The sequence below is a fragment of the Orycteropus afer genome, unplaced genomic scaffold (genome assembly GCF_000298275.1).
Source record: "Orycteropus afer afer isolate SDZICR_OR568_19922 unplaced genomic scaffold, OryAfe1.0 scaffold01084, whole genome shotgun sequence".
Taxonomy (NCBI): domain Eukaryota; kingdom Metazoa; phylum Chordata; class Mammalia; order Tubulidentata; family Orycteropodidae; genus Orycteropus; species Orycteropus afer.
In genome coordinates, this window is record NW_006922671.1 from 289,457 (window position 1) to 294,590 (window position 5,134).

The window sequence follows — 5,134 nt, forward strand, 5'->3', positions numbered from 1 at the left end:
TTAAAATTCATATGGATTTACAAGAGACCCTCCAAACCCAAAGATATCTTGAAAAAGAAGAGCAAACTAAGAAGACTCACACTTTCTGATTTCAAAGGTGTTGTAGGCAAGATAGCAAAGTAAACAGTTGCTCTCATTTATCCCCCTGCAACTAGCCTTCTGAAAAATGAACAACTGAACAGGCACAGATTGAGATCACAGTGCTATGGAAGACATTTGAAGGGTTGGAGGTCTGAGATGAGTCATGAAACAGGGCAGAGGAGTGGGATCAGCAGAGAAGCTGGGAGTTTCTGTCCACTGGCATCTGGGGATGGCTTAGGTTAGGTTCTCTAGAGAAGCAAATTGAGTAAAGCTTATATATACTAAAAGAGATAGAAATTTATCTCTGGAAAATGGCTCACACAGTTGTAGAGGCTGGAAAGTCCAAAGTTTGTGGGTTGAACATCAAGTTGGAGGCTTTTCCTGATTCACACAGCTGCAGGGGCTGACAAACCCAAGATAGGCAGACAGCATAAGAGGCTGCTGACATTAGCAGATGAAAAATCCATGATCAGCAGGTAAAATGGCAGATTGTTGGCTCTCAGGCTGCAAAGGCAACAATTCCAAGATCATCAGACCACTGGCTCAGCTTTCCAAACTGAATGATCATAAACAAGATGTAGGATCCAACAGAAAGTTCCAGAATTTTTCCAGAATATCCATATATGTATTGGAAGGATGCCACATCCTTGAGGAAATGCCTTTTCAACTGTTTGTCTGCTCGTAGCATATCTCCTCATGAAATGTCTACATTAAAACTGCTTAAATGACTTAGAATCATGGCCCAGCTAAGTTGATGCACAACTTAAAGTATCTCAAGGAACGTGGCTCACTGCACACATTTGGGATGGGGATAGCAACTCCCTGAACAAAGAATGTAAGACAGGGGCTAACCTGCATTCAGCATAGTCCAATTAAGGTGGTTAAGATTGGTTATGAGAATTCACATGCCAACTACTTGGGAAGGGACACAGGGAAACAGATACTGTGAGTAAGAGCAATTGAATTTTACTGAGACCTGAGGCTGACAGTCTTTAGGACACACACAGCAGAAGAGCTATGGGATCTATCCATCAGCTAGGGTCTATCCATCCATCAGTTAGAGAAAAATGCATCAAACACGCAATGCAATGGGAAGCAACTGGCCCCCTACATGCAAATAGGCAGTACAGCAGAGCTGCTCATTGTCGCCTGTGATGGAAGAACATAAAACACTCCCCTTCATCACTCAGGAAAGATCTTAACATCTATGTGCAACCAACAAAAAGACCTATACATGTGCAATTAATTACAAAGAGAAATCTGGGCCCCAATCCTATAAATGGATGTGAAAGAACCCAGCCCAGGAGAGCAGACATCTGAGAAAAGCTTCAGCCAAATATACAGAAGATAGAAGGACCCTTATACACCACTAAAGTCAGCAACCTTATGTAAAACTGACCAGAGCAAGCACCCAGAGACTTAAACTTTTCCAAAACACCTAAAACCTGCACAGAAAGAGTATACCCAATAGTAACAGAGATAAATCCTCAGGCAGAATTAGACTCAGCACTGAAAGAACCAAAGGGTCATAGTGCCCTGTAATGGAATTTAGGAGAATTTAGTGGAAGTAAACTTAAGAAAAATACTTCCTTGAAATGCAAACAACTGAATTCCAGGATACACCAATAAGATATTAAAATGAGCTATATACAAGAAAAATAATAAAACATACAGGAGCATAAAAGAAGTTCCAATTAAAAGAAAAACATGAACAAGAAAAATTTCTCCTATAGAAACTAAGATAATAGAAAAAATAGAACATTGTCAGAGAATAGTGTTAAATAGGTTTCAAGAAAGCAAAGGACATACAGAAAACAAACTAATGGAGACCAGGAAACAAATGAAATATAAAATTAGAAACTAATTAAGGAAATTGAAAACATTAAGAAAAAGAAATAAAAGACCTGAAGAATAAAGTAGTTTAATTAGAAAATGTAAAAGAAACATTCAACAACGGATTCAAGGAGGGAGAAGACAGCGTAAGTGAACTAGAAGACATAGTAAATGAAATTATTAAGTTTCAAGAGAACAAGAAGAAAAAATCAAAGAAAAGAAAAAAAACCAAAAGGAAATTTGGGATTCAATTGAGAAATCTAACACTAGAACTTTTGGAATTCCAGAGCATCATGATAATAATAAAGACATAGGAATAATTTTCTAGGACATAACCATATATTATTTCTCAGATATGAATAAGGAACTAAGCCTGCAAATGCAGAAAGCAACACAAATTCCAAATAGAAGAAATACAGTGAAGTCCAGTACAAAACATAGCATAATAAAATTCTTGAAAACCAAAGATAAGGATAAAATCCTGAAAGCAAAAAGAGAAAATATAACATAATGTATTGAGAGTCTACCATAAATATTAGTGTGAATTTCTCTCCAGTAACCCTGGAGACCCAGTGATGCAGTGGTTAGGTGCTCAGCAGCTGCTCCACAGAGAAAGATGTGGCACTCTGCTTCCATAAAGATTACAGTCTTGGAAAGCCTATGGGGCAGTTCTTCTATGCCATATAGGATCAAAATGAGTCAGAACCAATTTGACAGCAATAGGTTTTTAATCCTGGAGATAGGTAAATATTGTAGGAAAACAATTGCCAACCAAGAATCTATGTAAGAGATTCTGCATAGAGTGGAAGAACAATGTGGAACAAAATTCAAAATCAAAAATAATACTAATAATAAAGTGACCAGGTTTTCTGGTCTGATGGAGCCTTGTGGAACCCCTGAGACTATGGTCCCTGGCTTCCCTTCAGGTCTGGAATTCAACCACTTATATGGCTTCCAGCCAAACAAAAGACAGGTATATGAGCTGAACATTTACATTAGCTAGATACACTCCTTAGAGAGATCAATTATGGAGAATAGATGGGCTGTATATGCACAGGAAGACACCTTGAGGGGTAGGAGTGCTTGGGAGGGAAGGACACAGGAAAGTGGTGGCTATGGGGAGGAAGTGGTAGGAGAGCTGTTGCATTGTGGGAGATTGCAGTCAATGTCTTGAGACAAAGTGTATGCAAACTGCTGTATGAAAGATGAATTTGCTGTGTAAACTTTCACCCAAATCACAGTAAAATAATAATAACAATGATAATAATAATAATAATAATAAATTCTTAGACAACAGAATCCAACAACATATCAAAAAGATAATACATCCTGACTAAGTGGGATTCATACCTGGTATGCAAGGATGGTTCAACATCAGATAAACAATCAATATAATCTACCATACAAACAAAACAAAAGAACCATGAGATCATATCAACTGATGCAGAAAAGGCATTTGATAAAATCCAACACCCGTCCCTGTTCAGAACTCTCAGCAAAATAGGGATAGAAGGGAAATTCCTCAAGATAATAAAGGACATATACACAAAGCCAACAGGAACATTATTGTTAATGGAGAAAGACTCAAAGCACTCCCTTTGCAAATGGGAATCAGACAAGGATGCCCTCTATTACCACTTCTATTTAACATTGTATTGGAAGTGCTAGGCAGGGCAATAAGGCAAGAAAGAGAAATAAAAGGCATCCAAATTGGCAAAGAGGAAGTAAAGCTATTTCTACTTCAGATGACATGATCCTATGCATAGAAAACCCAAGACACCCAGCAAAAAAAAAAAAAAAAAAATTACTGGAACTAATAGAGATGTTCAGCAAAGTGGTAGGATACAAGGTCAACATAAAAAAATCAGTTAGATTCCTCTACATCAACAAAGAGTCCTCTGACAAAGAAATAAGAAAAGCAATACCATTTCTACAAATAAGATAAAATATCTAAGACTAAATCTTACCAGAGACACAAAAGACCTATACAAAGTAAACTATAAAACACTGCTACAAGAAACTACAAGGGATCTATATAAATGGAAGGACCTGCCTTGTTCATGTATTGGAAGACTGAATACTGTGAAAATGTCAATATTACCCAAAGCAATCTACACATTTAATGCAATCCCAATCCAGACACCATCAACATTTTTCAAGCATATGGAAATAACAATTGTTAACTTCATATGGAAAGGAAAGAGACCTCAGATAAGCAAAGCACTGCTGAAGAAGAAAAACAAAGTGGGATGTCTCACATTCCCGGATCTCAAAAACCACTATACTGAAAGATGGGCTTCCTCTCATGGAGTCGGGCATAGACCTGACCAAGGTGCCAGCTATTCAACAGAAAAGAATGGTGGTGTTTCTTAACCAATTTGTGGTGCACACGGTGCAGTTCCTCAACCACTTTTCTATAGTTTGTGAGGAGTAACTGGCAGACCTTTCTCTTCGTGTTAAAAAAATTGAAACTACTCTCAATATTTTAGATGCAAAATTGTCATCTATTCCAGGACTAGATGATGTCACATTTGAAGTATCTCTTGTAAGTGTCCTAGTGTCTAAGGCACTTGACTACTAACCAGAAGGCTGGTGGTTCAAAACCACAAGCCATCCTTAGAAGGAAGTTTGGGCAATCTACTTCTGTAGTGATCCTGTCTCAGAAATCCAAGGAGGGGTTGCTACGAGTTGAGTCTGACTCGACAGCATATAACAACAACAACCTGTAAGTGTTAGTACTATCACAAATGGACCACAATCTGAAGCCACTTCAGAGCAATCACAGCAGAACAGTATACAAGACTCTGAACCACAGGAAAGTCAAGTAGCAGCAGAAAATATCTTAACTGTAGCCAAAGATCCAAGATATGCCAGATATCTCAAAATGGCTCAGGTGGGTGTTCCAGCATTGGCAATAAGAAAAAAATGATACCTGAAGGACTAAACCATATCTTCTTGAGTGACCAGATGCTCCAGTCCATGATGGTGAAGGTGAAAAAAGTGCAGAAGAAAGTTCAGATAGTGAATCTTATTTTAGAGATTAAGCTGAATTTTGATAAAAATGTCATATGGATGTGTAGGTGTACATTTACATTCTATGAGTGATAACCTAAACTCTCAGTCATGAAAAACTCAAATGACCACATACCTACCACCAAACATCCTCTACATTAAAAAATAAAACATATTACCTGGCAACAAAACACAACAACAACAACAA

General features: G+C 37.8%; 1 pseudogene; it reads left to right on the top strand.

The window, feature by feature from the left end:
- LOC103212745 overlaps nt 1-4,958 on the top strand; it is a 58,140-nt pseudogene extending 53,182 nt beyond the window's left edge.
- The last annotated feature ends 176 nt before the right edge of the window (nt 4,959-5,134 follow it).